This window comes from Triticum urartu, chromosome 7A (assembly GCF_056163025.1).
Source record: "Triticum urartu cultivar PI428250 chromosome 7A, HENAU_Tu73, whole genome shotgun sequence".
NCBI lineage: Eukaryota > Viridiplantae > Streptophyta > Magnoliopsida > Poales > Poaceae > Triticum > Triticum urartu.
In genome coordinates this window covers 33036435-33054379 of record NC_141879.1, presented here as the reverse complement: position 1 = coordinate 33054379, position 17945 = coordinate 33036435, and positions in this window count along the sequence as shown.

The window sequence follows — 17945 nt, the reverse complement described above, 5'->3', positions numbered from 1 at the left end:
GCCGTCGGGACCGCCCGGGATAAGCCTACGGCGCCCGTCGGCATAGGACAGGCCGTCGGCATATCCCGGGCCCAACTCCCTGGTCAGTGCTGACGCTTGACGGCGTTTATCCTACGCCGACGGGCTGTAACGGCGGCCGTCGACATATCTGTGGCAGAGGTATGCCTACGGCGTAGCCGTCGGCATAGGCCCCTCTGCCACGTCAACGATCCGTATGACACACCACGTCATCGATCCGTGTGTGCACAGATATGCCGACGGCCTGGCCGTCGGCAAATGTTTACTTTACTTAATTTTTTATATTATCTGTGGCAGAGGTATGCCTACGGCACGGCCGTCGGCATAGGCCCCTTCGCCACGTCATCGATCCCTGTGCCACGCCCCGTCATCGATCCGCGGGATAACCTGCGTGTGTGCACAGATATGCCGTGCATACGTATATTTTACTTTATTTTTTATTTTTACTTTGTTTTGTTATTTTTACTTTATTTTAGTTTTTGTTTTTGCATAAGATAATTATGCCTTATCTAAAAAAACATTCCCGATGGTATATCGATTGCCGCCCCCCGTTACGAACGTCGCTATCGCCGTGTCACGGAGGGGGTAAACGGACGCGTGGGGTCTACACGGAGGGGATCTTGCTGTGGGTCTGGCCCGGATGTTGCTCCAGAGTGTTCCTATGGGCTGACCTAACACAACCGGGTGGGGAGGTCCACTGGTCAAAGCCCGTCCGTGCAAAGTCAAAGGGCTAGATCGCGTGGTCAATCGCTACAGGGTTAGGCGGGACGGGGGCCCTGGGGGGTAGCAATGCCACCGGAGCGTGGCACCGGGCCCTCATACATGCGGGGTGGTGTGGTGGCATGTCTGAAGAGGCGGCACGCGTGTCCGGGGTGTGCCCCCCCCTCACGGACGGCGCCGCCGCCGGCACCCGGAGGGGGGAAACGGACGCGTGGGGTCTACACGGAGGGGATCTTGCTGTGGGTCTGGCCCGGATGTTGCTCCAGAGTGTTCCTATGGACTGACCTAACACAACCGGGTGGGGAGGTCCACTGGTCAAAGCCCGTCCGTGCAAAGTCAAAGGGCTAGATCGCGTGGTCAATCGCTACAGGGTTAGGCGGGACGGGGGCCCTGGGCGTAGCAATGCCACCGGAGAGTGGCACCGGGCCCTCATACATGCGGGGTGGTGTGGTGGCATGTCTGAAGAGGCGGCACGCGTGTCCGGGGTTTGCCCCCCCTCACGGACGGCGCCGCCGCCGGCACCTGGAGGGGGTAAACGGACGCGTGGGGTCTACACGGAGGGGATCTTGCTGTGGGTCTGGCCCGGATGTTACTCCAGAGTGTTCCTATGGGCTGACCTAACACAACCGGGTGGGGAGGTCCACTGGTCAAAGCCCGTCCGTGCAAAGTCAAAGGGCTACATCGCGTGGTCAATCGCTACAGGGTTAGGCGGGACGGGGGCCCTGGGGGGGTAGCAATGCCACCGGAGCGTGGCACCGGGCCCTCATACATGTGGGGTGGTGTGGTGGCATGTCCGAAGAGGCGGGACGCGTGTCCGGGGTGTGCCCCCCCTCACGGACGGCGCCGCCGCCGGCACCTGGAGGGGGTAAACGGATGCGTGGGGTCTACACGGAGGGGATCTTGCTGTGGGTCTGGCCTGGATGTTGCTCCAGAGTGTTCCTATGGGCTGACCTAACACAACCGGGTGGGGAGGCCCACGGGTCAAAGCCCGTCCGTGTAAAGTCAAAGGGCTAGATCGCGTGGTCAAACGCTACAGGGTTAGGCGGGACGGGGGCCCTGGGGGTAGCAATGCCACCGGAGCGTGGCACCGGGCCCTCATACATGCGGGGTGATGTGGTGGCATGTCTGAAGAGGCGGCACGCGTGTCCGGGGTGTGCCCTCCCTCACGGACGGCGCCGCCGCCGGCACCTGGAGGGGGGAAACGGACGCGTGGGGTCTACACGGAGGGGATCTTGCTGTGGGTCTGGCCCGGATGTTGCTCCAGAGTGTTCCTATGAGCTGACCTAACACAACCGGGTGGGGAGGTCCACTGGTCAAAGCCCGTCCGTGCAAAGTCAAAGGGCTACATCGCGTGGTCAATCGCTACAGGGTTAGGCGGGACGGGGGCCCTGGGGGGGTAGCAATGCCACCGGAGCGTGGCACCGGGCCCTCATACATGCGGGGTGGTGTGGTGGTATGTCCGAAGAGGCGGGACGCGTGTCCGGGGTGTGCCCCCCCTCACGGACGGCGCCGCCGCCGGCACCTGGAGGGGGTAAACGGACGCGTGGGGTCAACACGGAGGGGATCTTGCTGTGGGTCTGGCCCGGATGTTGCTCCAGAGTGTTCCTATGGGCTGACCTAACACAACCGGGTGGGGAGGCCCACTGGTCAAAGCCCGTCCGTGCAAAGTCAAAGGGCTAGATCGCGTGGTCAAACGCTACAGGGTTAGGCGGGACGGGGGCCCTGGGGGGGGGGGGTAGCAATGCCACCGGAGCGTGGCACCGGGCCCTCATACATGCGGGGTGATGTGGTGGCATGTCCGAAGAGGCGGGACGCTTGTCCGGGGTGTGCCCCTCCTCACGGACGGCGCCGTCGCCGGCACCTGGAGGGGGGAAACGGACGCGTGGGGTCTACACGGATGGGATCTTGCTGTGGGTCTGGCCCGGATGTTGCTCCAGAGTGTTTCTATGGGCTGACCTAACACAACCGGGTGGGGAGGTCCACTGGTCAAAGCCCGTCCGTGCAAAGTCAAAGGGCTAGATCACGTGGTCAATCGCTACAGGGTTAGGCGGGACGGGGGCCCTCGGGGGGTAGCAATGCCACCGGAGCGTGGCACCGGGCCCTCATACATGCCGGGTGGTGTGGTGGCATGTCCGAAGAGGCGGCACACATCTCCAGGATGTGCCCCCCTTCACGGACGGCGCCGCCGCCGGCACCTGGAGGGGGGAAACGGACGTGTCGGGTCCACACGGAGGGGATCTTGTTGTGGGTCTGGCCCGGATGTTGCTCCAAAGTGTACCTATGGGCTGACCGAACACAACCGGGTGGGGAGGTCCGCTGGTCAAAGCCCGTCCGTGCAAAGTCAAAGGGCTAGATCCCGTGGTCAAACGCTACAGGGTTAGGCGGGTCGGGGGCCCTGGGGGGTAGCAATGCCACCGGAGCATCGCGCCGGGCCCTCATACATGCGGGGTGATGTGGTGGCATGTCCGAAGAGGCGGGACGCGTGTCCGGTGCGTGGCCCCCCTCACGGACGGCGTCGCCGCCGGCACCTGGAGTGGGGAAACTACCGCATCGGGTCTACACGGAGTGGATTTAGCTGTGGGTTTGGCGCAGATGTTGCTCCCCGGTGTCCCTCTGGGCCGACCCGACACAACCGGGTGGAGAGGTCCACTAGTCAAAGCCCGTCCGTAGGAAGTCAAAGGGCTAGATCTCGTGGTCAACCGCTCCAGGGTTAGGCGGGACGGGGTCCCTAGGGGGTAGCAATGCCACCGGAGTGTCGTATCGGGCCCTCATACAAGCAGGGTGGTGTTGTGGCATGTCCGAAGAGGTGGCACGCATCTTCGGGGTGTGGCCCCCCTAACAGACGGCGCCGTCGCCGGCACCGGGAGGGGGGAAACGGACGTGTCGGGTCTACACGACCCCACGCGTCCGTTTCCCCCCTCCAGGTGCGGGGTACCGGGTCCCATACAGACGGTAAACTAAGAATCTAAAAATGTAATAATTGAATTAGTGAGCTATTTAAACAGGTCTAATTGCTTTTCCCTCGGCGAGGTGGGACTATTTTTTTTTAAAAAAGTAGTTGCCATCTATGCCTACGGCATAGCCGTCGGCATAGGCCTCCTATCTATGCCGACGGCCTGGCCGTCGGCATAGAGCCACCCTTATCCACTCGATGGACCTCTCGCTGTCAGGTGGGACCACTCCTATGCCGACGGACTGGCCGTCGGCATAGGGCCACCTTATCCTCGACCCGGCCCTCCTCCTCCACTCGTTTCTCTCCTTGATCCAACTCCCTCTCCTCGACAACCAACCGCCGCCGCCACCCTCTCCGCGCCGTCGACGCCCCCCTAGCCGCTTGCCCCGCCACCGGCCGCCGCCATCTCCACCCACCCGCGCCGCGCCGCCGCCATCTCCACCCTCCTCCGTCGGACGCCCTCTCCGCCGCCATCTCCACCCACCCGCGCCGCGCCGCCGCCATCTCCACCCCCCTCCGTCGGACGCCCTCTCCGCCGCCGCCATCTCCACCCCCCTCCGTCGGACCCCCCACCCGCGCTGCTCCGCCCCCTCCTCCGCGTCGTTGCCCCGCCGGTCGCCACCTCGCCCCGACCTTTTTTTTTCTGTTTTTAGATAGATAGATTGTTACATATATAGATAGATAGATCGATAGATAGATCAATAGATAGATAGATTGTTAGATAGATAGATTGTTAGATATATAGATAGAGATAGATAAATTTTTTGTTCGATGAGATGAATCGATGATGATGATGAATAGACAATGATGATGAATATATTGTTGATATTGTTAGTTGTGATGATGATGATGATGAATATTTATTTAATATTGTTAGTTGTGATGATGATGATGAATATGTGATGAAATAACCCTACATGATTCAAGAATAAATGAATGCACCTAAATTTGTGAGTTGATGATGAATATGCTTTATGAGTTGTGATGTTCTAAATTTTTGTCGCTTTGGAATTTGCAGGTTTGTTAGAGTTTCATGTCGGTGGAGTGATCGTCATCGGAGTTGTTGGTCAGGGATCGTCCCTCCTCTGTTCGACTACTTCCTCTACAGCCGAGGGTGAGCTACAAATCCACCTACACCTCCTACACTCTTTTAATCATGTCACTAGATTTCATTTTCATGTCAACTGGCGTACCCTAGGCGTCTCCCGTCCGAAAGGTTTGCATCGATAAATATGCATTCAATTGCATATTTATCACCGCAGCTCTTTCGGATTGTCCAGCGTTTTCCATGGACAGCCCGAGGATGTGTAGATTGGGTATGTTCTCCATGTGTAGATTGGGCGTGAGACCCTAAGTCTGCCTGTGTTCAAATGCCGATGGTTCGATCCGCAGGAGGGGGTAAAACATACGCCTTCCATTGGTTTGGTCGAAGTTAAACCATCAACCGTCTATGCCGGAGCCGATCTCTTCATTGCGGCTACCCAAGCTACACAAGTATATTATCTGCCTTACCCATGCCAGAAAGTGTATCTAAAGGGCTGGGAAGTTGTGTTCAAGGTGTCGCCACATGGTAAGCTACCAGACCCGAATGAAGACGATTACTACAACATTAACCCCATGACATACGAGGGAGTGTTCTATCAAGAGCAACCTGATGATGATGATGATGATGATGTGGTTAGAAATGATGACGCTAGACCATTGGGTGATGATGATGTGGACCCAAACATCGACGATGCACGGAATGATGGTGAGACCATTGTCAATGAAAATGACATACTTATGCTATAAAAGTTAAACGAAAACGCTGACGACGAGGAAGAGCCTCCACCTCCGTCGGACAACGAAGATGATATGATTGATAGTGATGATGAGACGGACCGAGAAAGAGGTTACAACAGTAATGATTCATATGGGTTCTAGCAGATGTATGTTTCAAGTATTTTTTTTCTATAGTTTAGGAATATGCCTTTTTATGCATTTTTATTAATGTGTTTATTATCATGCCTTTCCTTCATTTCATTAATTTACTAATTGCTTTTTCTCTTTTCAATGCAGGTTCGTGGAACATGGGCAAGGGGAAGGCCGACGGCGTGGGTTTCCTACGCAAGGTCGTCGGCCTGCCTAGTCGGAGTGGTCGAGCACGTAATCCTCCCCCTCGGCTACTTGACGATGACTCCTCACAGGGAGGTCGAGGGAGAGGTGCCCCTAGAGGAGGAGGGGGCGGGGGGAGAGCCTCTAGAGGACGAGGCGCTGGGGGGAGAGCCACTACAGGGGGTCGCGGCCAGAAAGAGCGCACCCTCACCGACTTAGGGGTGTTGTCTTCGAGGCCCTCCTCTAGTGAGGTACCCTCCTCTAGTGAGGCAGGCGAGGAGGAGGAGGAGGAGGCAGGCGAGGAGGAGGAGGAGGAGGAGGTTGGGGAGGGGGAGGCAGGCGAGGAGGAGGGTGGTGGCGGGGATGATGGTGGTGACGGGAAGGGGGTTGACACGAAGGGGTGGCTGCGTGGCAACGCAAAGCTACCAAAGCAGGTTCCTGCTACTGAGGAGCAGAAGTGGCTCATTGAGCCCACGGGAAAAGAGTAAGTGGTTCATTATGTTGCTTGTCACATGCTTATTCCGGTTGTTATTTATTTTTCTTGTCACATGCTAATAGTTCATTCTTTTGCAGCAACTGGATATATTCTAAAGGGGTCCGTATTCCCAACGGCCTCATCACCATCTTGCTGAAGTTATATTGGCCGGGGTTGTACTGTCCTGATCCAGTCAGGCAGCCGGACCGTCGGGTTTTGGCCACGAGCTGGGACCACTAGGAAGCGGCCCGCCACGCGGACCATGAGACCCATGCCAAGGCCGTGATCACTACTTTCTGGGTGAGTTCTCTTCAGAAGCACAAGTCCATTCTAGTTTCATGAATGATTTAACTCATGGCTTCTCCCATTCTTGTTTCATGCATGATTGTAGAAATACTATCGAGTTCTTCCGGAGCACAGGGCTAGAGCGGACCAGATCGTGCTGCGCTAATGCAAGAAGAAGGCCCGCCAGATGCAGTACGAGGTGCGCTATGTGGCCATCTCCACATACTACCACGACTATCTTGGTGTGAAGATGACCAAGGAAGAAGCGCGGAGGATGGGCATTACCTTGGAGAGGCCCGAGTTCTTGGCGGTAAGTATAAAAGATTTTTCATTATGCTTTCATTATGCTTTCATTACCTTGTGGTACATTATGCTTTATGCTTTATGCTTTATGCTTCCATAACACCAATTTGGACACACCTACATGCCATTATGCTTTTATTATGTAGGTGTGTCCAAATTGGTGTTATGGAAAAGACGAGTCCTGGGCGGCATTGGTGGATCTTTGGTGTGATGAGGCTGGAGCCTGGGCGGCTATGAGAACCCAAAATAAGGCTAACCGAGGGACGGAGGGAGTACATGCTCAGGGAAACCGAAACCACTATCTCCACAAGGCAGTTAATGTATGACTAACCCCATTAAACATTCTTCTTCTTCTATTTACCATCACTTTCTTATGTATGACTAACCTCTGTTTGGTGGTGCAGGAGGAGAAACTGAAGCGGCCGCTCTCACACATGTAGGCGTGGGAGATCGCCCATACGCGGAAGGACCCCAAGCCTGGCGAGCCCAAGTACTACGGCAAGAAGACCGAAGGGAGGAAGAAGGCCTACTCCGAAGCGTATCTGGAGTTACATCCTGACACACCTGACCCCATTGCGGCGCCTCTGGACGACATGGCGGTGGTGAGGATGGGGCCCAAGGAGCACGGTCGGGATGCGATTCTCGATGCTGTGATCACTCCTAGTATCTCCTACACACAGCTTCGTCGGATCGACCCGAGCCTGAGCCAGCGCACGAGCCAGCCAGTGACTAGTACACAGTCCCTCTTTCAGGAGCAACAATCTGTAAGTATTTTCCCTCTTATCTTCATTTCTCACTTCATTTTCCGCATTTAGTAGTTTTATGAGTTCCATCATGTCATACCGTAGGCCTACATGGAGTACACACGCCAGGAGACCATGGCGTGGCATCAGAGGCTTTATGAACACCAAGTGTAGAGGGATAGCCAAATGCAGCAGTCTTTTCAGGATATGGCGGCTGGCAGGTGTCCTCAGTTCCCTACAGCACAATGCCCTCCAGCACAACCAGTGCTGATGAGCTTTGAGGAGTTTGTGGCACAGAACGCTGGCCCCTCGCCGGTTAGTTCATCCCCAATCTATTCACCCAAAGCATGTCATGCCTTTCAACACAGTCATAAATCCCGTGCATATGTCTTTTCAACATGCAGGGAACAGGTGGATCTACCGTTGGCGGTGGTCTTCGCAGCACTCCGGAGACACGGAGCCCGACCACTCCGATCCATGGAGGCGGAGGCGGTAGCGCTGCCGCTAGCACTGATGACCTGGACTTTGGCCGTCTTGGTGGTGACGACCTCCGCGGTGCTCGATGATGCTTGAGATGTGATGGTGATGCTTGAGATGACTTGTGTGTGCTGATGATCATTTAGCTGACTTGTGTGATGATGCTTATGCTTACATTCGTTGATATGCTTATGCTTGTGTGATGATGATCTATTGTTGTCATGATGCTTATGCTTATGTTCGTTGATATGTGCTGCTGATATGTGCTGTTATATATGTGATGTTATCTGAATTGAACTGATTTGAAAACAAACAGGGAAAAGAAAAAAAACTAAAAGCAAACTATGCCGACGGCTAGGCCGTCGGCATAGGGCCAGCGTGAGCTCCCAGTTGCTGACACGTGGGCACCTATGCCGACGGCCTAGCCGTCGGCATAGTCTGAGATTAAGCCGACGGCCTGGCCGTCGGCATAGGTACCCACGTGTCAGCAACTGGGATCTCCGTTTGAAGGACTATGCCGACGGCCTGGCCGTCGGCTTAATCTCAGACTATGCCGACGGAAGGGCCGTCGGCATATCCCTGGCCCACGAGCAGCGGCCGGTCGGCACGTGGCACTTCTATGCCGACGGTCTAGCCGTCGGCACAGTTTTCTGCTAAGCCGACGGCCAGGCCGTCGGCATAGGGGTGCCACGTGGAGACAAGTGGTTGGGCAGACTTGACAGCGGCCGCCGTTAGGCGATAACGTTGCCGACGGCCTTCGCCGTCGGCATAGATGTACGGACACCGTCGGGATAGGTCTTATGCCGACGGCCTTTCTATGCCGACGGCCTTTCAGGCTACGCCGACGGATATTTTGCCGACGGCCCTATGCCGACGGGGGCCGTCGGCATAGGCCTGTCCCGACGGCCATTCAGGGCTATGCCGACGGCCCTATGCCGACGGGGGCCGTCGGCATAGGCCTGTCCCGACGGCCATTCAGGGCTATGCCGACGGCCCTGGCTGTCGGCATAGGGTGCGATTCCGGTAGTGTTAGTACCGGTTGGTAACACCAACCGGTACTAAATGTTTGGGTGTGTTTTGGTTTTATTTTTTATTTTTACTTTAATTTTGTGGTTTCAATTTAATTTAGTGATTGTTTTACATTATAATGAGTTGTTAAATCATTAGGTGAATGTACCGCAGATTAGTTTGACTGGATGCATGTGGATCCTAGCTAAGTCATCAAGTATATGTCATATCCATATTATATATACTTGATCACCTAATTAAGTGATCGAGGTAATATGGATGTGGCATATACTTAATCACTTAGCTAGAATCCATCCAGTTGAAACTAATATGCAGTTTCTTTCATAAATGATATAATAACTCATCATCATCATATTAATATAAAAACTCTTGCATCATATATATCATCACCAACAACAGTTTTCATAGCTAGCTAAAAATCATCATATAATAGTCATCTCATTACCACTACTTAATCATCATATAGTCATTACCGCTATCTAATCACCACCAACACTAGCTTAAAGAAGAAACATTCACTTGTACCAGAAGCAAGGATATCATCGAGTTCAACATGGTAATGATATTATAAGCGTTCATAACACCACAAAAGCAAATCACTCTTTTAAATTAAGTTCAGGACGAAGAACACGGACGTGAGAGGACAAGTACTAAGAGCATGAACTAGCTAATTAATCACTCATGCTGCTCTCTCTCAGGTAAAATAGCATAGAACATGTATAGCTTTCCTGATTCATCATATTGGAGCATGTAGATGAACCTGTCTCCTAATCGTGGGTTGCGCTTCTGATTGCTGCCCCCTAGTACTTCTCTGTGATCGTTCACAATTTTGCTCCATTCTTTTACTATTAAGCATTCCTCGCTATTAGAAATCCTAAATGCACTAAAGTGCATTGTAGGATATCTTGGCCGTAAGCTAACAATATTCATGGTACCTTTAGTCTCGATCCAATCAGGCATAACATTCATCGGGAGTCCCTGTTGAAGAACATCGTATAGTAACATACTTAGCAATGAAGTTTAGCTTAAAAAAATAATGTATGCAAAAGATGCACGTAGGAGAAATAGTAAAAATCTTACCATCTTTCCTAAATATATGTGACCGTATTTCAGTACGAACACTATTGGCCGCACGTTTTGAGTACTAACATTTCTAAGTGCAGGAATTTTTTTTGTCTTGACAGCATCAAGATCCTCAAGCCATGAAACATAATGACTTGTCTCCTCGTAGTTTAGTTCAGCCCCGGGACAGTGGACGGTCCTGTCTACCAAGCGCCGGACATGTTTGCTTTATTGGAAATAAGCTGTCAATATAAATTGAGATCTATTAATTATTCAACTGGTTCAAATAATCTCATATCGAAGACATAAATATGGTTGAGAAACTCACATAATGGTAGAACTGGAGGCGTCTGCACATCGACCCAGATGTCTCTATTACCTTCAATATCATCTTCCGGACGAATATCAAAGGTGATAACCATATCAGGCTCAAATGCATAAGCCTTACATAGTGCTTGCCAAGTTTTGCATTCAAAATAGGTGTATGTGTCTGCATTGTATAATTTGACGTTGAAGGTATAACCATGCTCGGTCTTCAAGTAAACTCTTTTTACCTTCATAGTTTCGTTAGGACTGAAACCTATCTTATCGAAGACAAAAATTCTTGCATGGCAGGGGATACGCTAGTAGAATACTGAAAAATTAAAATTAAAAGTTGAAGCAAATGAAGCATAAGTCATGCTTAATTACGAAAAAAGACTTGTCGTTGTGACTTATTGTATCCACTTCGAAGTTCTCATCCAGCTTGATGCTGAAGCGTCTATCATCAACTAGAAAATTTCTGCCACACAGACGGCGCTGGTCTTCGCAGTATTCGCACATAATGAAATCGTGATCGTCGTCAGACGACATTCCTATGTTCATAGGTGAAACATTAAACACTTATTAGTTCTATTAATTCAACTAATTCTGTTAATTCAACTAGTTCAACTAATTAATTCAACTAATTCAACTAAGCACTTACGAAAAATATACCTAAATAAAGTAGCTCAACTAATTCAACTAACTAGTTCAACTAATTAATTCAACTAATTCAACTAAACTAGTTCTATTAATTTTCTTACTAAAAATAAGGTAGCTAGTTCTATATAATAAAATGTTAATTAGATAATGAAATCTCATATAACTAAATTAAATATATATCTAACATATAATTTATATCTAATTAATCTAACATTTGACATTATATCTAACATATGTTCATATATATGTGAAACATTAAACACTTACTAGTTCTATTAATTCAACTAAATAAACTAGTTCTATTATTTCAACTAAGCATTAACTAAAAATAAACTAGTTCTATTAATTTCTTACTAAAATAAAGTAGGTAGTTCTATATAGTAATATTTTGATTAAATCATCGAATCTTATATACCTAAATTTTCTTACTAAAAATAACTAGTTCTATTAATTCAACTAAGAAATTACTAAAAACAAACTAGTTCTATTAATTTTCTTACTAAAATATATAAAGTAACTATATATAGTAATATTTTAATTAGATCATCAAATCTCATATACCTAAATTTTCTTACTAAAAATAAACTAGTACTAATTTAACTAGCTAGTTCAACTAAGCATTTAGTAAAAATAAACTAGTTATATTAATTCAACTAGTTTAAATAATCTCTTATACCTAATTAATTAATATCTAGCTAATTCATCTAACAATTGACATTACTATTTAACTTCTCTATCTAATTCATCTAACAATTGACATTAATATTTAACTTCTCTATCTAATTCATCTAACATTAACATTCTAGCATTCTTATCTAGGTAATTGATTTATATAAAAAACATTTATATATAACTGACATTTATATATAACTGACAGTTCTAATATTTCTATAACTAAAAACAGAAAAATTTCTAGCATTTCTATAAATAAAAAACATAAAAATTTCTATAACTAAAAACTAAAAAACAATGTGTGTGTGTGGACATGGCGGCCGGGGCAGGATCTCACCGGCGAGGCGAGGCGACCGGGGCGGCGACGGGGACGGCGATGGGCGACGCCGACGGGGATGGTGACGACGGGGATGGCAACGACGGGGATGGGGACGGGGACAGGCCGGGCGGGGACGACGGGACGACGGGGCGGGGCGCGGCGACGGGGACGGCCGGGGCGGCGACGACGGGGACGGGGCGGCGACGGGGGCGTCGACGAGGGGTGGCGACGGGGGCGTCGAAGGGGGCAGCAACGGGGGCGGCGGGCGACGGGACAGAGGAGAAGAAGCAGATGAGAAACTGAATTTTTTGAAGTGTTTTCTTATATAGGATGGGCCTTTAGTACCGCTTGGAGCCACCAACCGGTACTAAAGGCCAACTTTGGCCAGGCCAAGAGGCGGGAAGAGCAATCTTTAGTACCGGTTGGTGGCTTTAGTACCGGTTGGAGCCACCAACCGTTACTAAAGACCACTCTTTAGTACCGGTTAGAGCCATCAACCGGTACTAAAGGTTGTGCGCTGCCACCCGCGGTGCACAAAGTTTAGTCCCACCTCGCCGGGCGAAGGGCAGCCGCATTGGTTTATAAACCCAGCCGCGGCTGCCCTTTCGAACTCCTCTATAAAGCAGGCTTCTGGGCCTAACTACGGCGCGCTGCCCTGTGAGTCTGCTGGGCCTTGTGGGCCTGAAATTGCACGCCCGTGGTCTAGCAGGCCCACACAGCGCCCCAAATTTTTATATATAGTTTTTTCGTTTCTGCTTTATTTTTTCTTCTATTTATTTCTGAGTAGTTTTTCTTCTTTTTTGCTATATTTATTTTCTTCTATTTATTTCTGAGTAGTTTTTATATAGTTTTTTTTCTTTTTTGCTATAGTTTTTTTCTTTTCTGCTATTTTTTCTTTTCTGCTTTTCTGCTTTATTTATTTTCTTCTATTCATTTATTTTTATATACCATGCCAAGTTGATGGTTGAAAGTTGATGGCGTGGCTTTCAATGCTGCATACTGAACACACAAGAAGTCTGGAGTTATAATAAGTTTAAAAAAATGAAGTGCCGCTGTAACAGATGAGTTCTCGTCCGAAACCCTGATACTCCGAAAGAGATTGTCCAGTTTGTACACGAAGTGCATCCAGTTTTTGCTGTGACCGTCTCTACTCTTTCGCACATGCTATGCGGGTGAAATGATGATACCATGCCAAGTTTCAACATTTTCACAGTTCATTTTGTAGTGATTTTCAATTTCACGGTCATTTAGCTCTCTAAACAATTAGGTAAATGACTGAAAAACAGCAAATGATGTCAGAACATGTTGGAAATTGATGACGTCGCTTTGAATACTGCATACTAAACCCACAAGAAGTCCGGAGTTCAAATAATTTTCAAAAACATTGAAGTGCCCATGTAACAGATGAGTTCTCGTCCGAAACCCTGATACTCCGAAAGAGATTGTCCAGTTTGTACACAAAGTGCGTCCAGTTTTTGCTGTGACCCTCTCTACTCTTTCGCACATGCTATGCGGGTGAAATGATGATACCATGCCAAGTTTCAACATTTTCACAGTTTATTTTGTAGTGATTTTCAATTTCACGGTCATTTAGCTCTCTAAACAATTAGGTAAATGACTGAAAAACAGCAAATGGTGTCAGAACATGTTGGAAATTGATGACTTCGCTTTAAATGTTGCACACTGAACACACAAGAAGTCCGGAGTCCAAATAAGTTATTAAAAATAAAAAAGAGGTGCAATGCTGGTTAATTTGCTTCAAGCCTTTCGGAATAGTGTAGACTGCACTGCACATAGCTCAGTGCAATCTATACTATTCCGAAAGGCTTGAAGCTAATCAATGTGTAGGTGAGCATTGCGCCTCTTCATCATTGTCTCTGCACTCACGGCTTATAAACCGCTCATACTGCCTCTCCCTTGGCGAGGTGGGACTAAAAATCAGCTTAATAAGAAACTCTAGTACCGGTTCATGCCATGAACCGGTACCTAAGGTCTTCGTGGGGGCCCCAGCCTGACCACAGCCGCACTTCCCTCATTAGTACCGGTTCGTGGCATGAACTGGTACTAAAAGTTGCCCACGAACCGGTATTAATGATGTCCTCCCGCCTAGCCGTTGGAACCGGCACTAATGGTCACATTAGTGCCGGCTCAAATTCAAACCGGCACTAATGTGCTTCACATTTGACCCTTTTTCTACTAGTGCTATCACTCTGATGTCTGCCACTGATCGGTTGTCTGCTCTTCATGGAGAGTCTCTTTTGCTGGAATTTAGTCTATTTTAGGTAGCCCAATAACTATTTCAGAAATTCCTAATAAATCCTAGAGGCCCACTTAGCCCATTTGTGCAAGGCAAGGGACACTACTAAAGTTCAGTCCCACATTGCTAGTTTAGAGGGAGTTGGACCTCTTTGTAAGGGAGGTTCTTTCCCCACATGTATGTGAAGGAAATATGCCCTAAAGGCAATAATAAAGATATTATTTATTTCCTTATATCATGATAAATGTTTATTATTCATGCTAGAATTGTATTAACCGGAAACATAATACATGTGTGAATACATAGACAAACAAAGTGTCACTAGTATGCCTCTACTTGACTAGCTCGTTAATCAAAGATGGTTGTGTTTCCTAACCATAGACAAAGAGTTGTTATTTGATTAACGGGATCACATCATTAGTTGAATGATCTGATTGACATGACCCATTCCATTAGCTTAGCACCCGATCGTTTAGTATGTTGCTATTGCTTTCTTCATGACTTATACATGTTCCTATGACTATGAGATTATGCAACTCCCGTTTATCGGAGGAACACTTTGTGTGCTACCAAATGTCACAACGTAACTGGGTGATTATAAAGGAGCTCTACAGGTGTCTCCAAAGGTACATGTTGGGTTGGCGTATTTCGAGATTAGGATTTGTCACTCCGTCTGACGGAGAGGTATCTCTGGGCCCTCTCGGTAATACACATCTGAAAGTGCAACTATCCCTAGGTGGTTTTGGTAATTCATAACAACATATAGCTCATTGAGCTAATGCTATTCCAAGATGATTATTTCAGGAAAGCTCAATGATTGGCATGGCATGGATGTGAAAGTGGAACCCTCAAAATGCTAAGGACAAAGGATTGGCTCAAGCTCAAAAGCTCAAGACTCTTCATTTTATATTTTAGTGATCCAAGATCACATTGAGTCTTTAGGAAAAGCCAATACTATCAAGGAGGGATGAGGTGTTGCTTAATGAGCCTCTTGCTTCATGTGCTTAGTGATATGCTCCAAAACCCTCAACTACTTTCCCATATCCACATATGACCTAAACCCAAAGCCAAACTCGGTCCTACCGATTCTTTCTATCCGGCGCCACCGAGTTTCACTTGTCATAAGCCACTGCCAAACCCTAGCAATTTGGTTCTACCGATAGGGATCTCGGTCTCACCGAGATGGGATTGCAAACTCTCTGTTTCCCTTTCGTAACTTTCCGGTCTCACCGAAAGAGCGAATCGGTCCCACCGAGATTGCAATGTAAATTCAGTGTTTCCTTTTTGTAACTTTTCGGTCTCACCGAAAGAGCAAATCGGTCCCACCGAGTTTGCCTGACCAACTCTCTGGTTAGCTAATTACCAAAATCGGTCTCACCAAGTTTGTGTAATCGGTCTCACTGAGATTACGTTATGCCCAAACCCTAACCATATCGGTCCTACCGAGTTGCATGTCAGTCCCACCGAAAATCTCTAACGGTCACTAGGTTTACATTTTCGGTCCGACCGAGTTTGTTGATTCGGTCCCACCGAGATTGGAAAACTGTGTGTAACGGTTGGATTTTGTGTGGAGGCTATATATACCCCTCCACCTCCTCTTCATTCGTGGAGAGAGCCATCAGAACACATACACAATTCCTACTCATATGTTCTGAGAGAGAACCACCTACTCATGTGTTGAGACCAAGATATTCCATTCCTACCATATGAATCTTGATCTCTAGCCTTCCCAAGTTGCTTTCCACTCAAATCTTCTTTCCACCAAATCCAAATCCTATGAGAGAGAGTTGAGTGTTGGGGAGACTATCATTTGAAGCACAAGAGCAAGGAGTTCATTACCTACACACCATTTGTTACTTCTTGGAGAGTGGTGTCTCCTAGATTGGCTAGGTGTCACTTGGGAGCCTCCGACAAGATTGTGGAGTTGAACCAAGGAGTTTGTAAGGGCAAGGAGATCGCCTACTTCGTGAAGATCTACCGCTAGTGAGGCAAGTCCTGTGTGGGCGATGGCCATGGTGGGATAGACAAGGTTGCTTCTTCGTGGACCCTTTGTGGGTGGTTGCTTCTTCGTGGACCCTTCGTGGGTGGAGCCCTGTGTGGACTCGCGCAACCGTTACCCTTCGTGGGTGGAGCCCTGTGTGGACTCGCGCAACCGTTACCCTTTGTGGGTTGAAGTCTCCATCAACGTGGATGTAGGATAGCACCACCTATCCGAACCACGGGAAAAACATCCGTGTCTCCAATTGTGTTTGATTTCTCCAAACCCTTCCCTTTACATTCTTGCAAGTTGCATGCTTTACTTTCCGCTGCCAATATACTCTTTGCATGCTTGCTTGAATTGTGTGATGATTGCTTGACTTGTCCTATAATAGCTAAAATCTGCCAAGAACTAAAATTGGGAAAAGGTTAAGTTTTTATTTGGTCAAGTAGTCTAATCACCCCCCCTCTAGACATACTTTCGATCCTACAAGTGGTATCAGAGCTTTGGTCTCCATTTGCTTTGATCTCCATAGCTTTTGGTGGTCATAGCCTTGGTTTCACAACCTTGGAGAGTATGGCGTCTAGCGAGGGAAATTATCACCGTAGAGGTCCTTACTTTGATGGTACTAATTTTGCTAGTTGGAAGCATAAAATGAAAATGCATATTCTTGGACATAACCCCGCCGTTTGGGCTATTGTGTGTGTTGGTTTGCAAGGTGACTTCTTTGATGGGAAAGAACCAAACCGTGAAGCTACCGCGGATGAGTTGAAGATGTTGCAATACAATGCTCAAGCTTGTGATATTCTCTTCAACGGATTATGCCCCGAAGAATTCAACAAAATTAGCCGTCTTGAGAATGCAAAGGAAATTTGGGACACTTTGATTGATATGCACGAAGGTACCGACTCCGTCAAGGAATCCAAGTTGGATGTGCTTCAAAGTCAACTTGACAAGTTCAAAATGAAGGATGGTGAAGGTGTCGCTGAAATGTACTCTAGGCTTGCTCTCATCACAAATGAGATCGTCGGCTTAGGAAGTGAAGAGATGACCGATAGATTCATCATCAAGAAGATTCTAAGAGCCTTGGATGGAAAATATGATACCGTGTGCACATTGATCCAAATGATGCCCAATTACAAAGATCTCAAGCCAACGGAGGTGATTGGAAGAATTGTTGCTCATGAGATGTCACTTAAGGATAAAGAGGAACTTCACAACAAGTCAAGTGGTGCCTACAAAGCCTCATGTGAAGCCCCTACATCATCAAGTGAGAAACAAAACTTCAATGAAGAATTGAGCTTAATGGTGAAGAACTTCAACAAGTTCTACAAGAGTAGAAGCAAAGATAGAAGCTTCAAGTCAAGGTCCTACAATGACAAAAGATCTTCTAGTCGAGAGCGAAACTGCTATAGTTGTGGAAGACCCGGACACTATTCCAATGGGTGTACGGCTCCCTACAAGAGAAGAGAAGATTCTCCAAAAAGAAGAAGCAAAGAATCACCACCAAGAGAGAGAAGGAGTAGAGATGATCGTTATGAACGAAGATACTCACGGAGAAGCAAGGATTCGGAAAGGAAGGAAAAATCATCAAGGA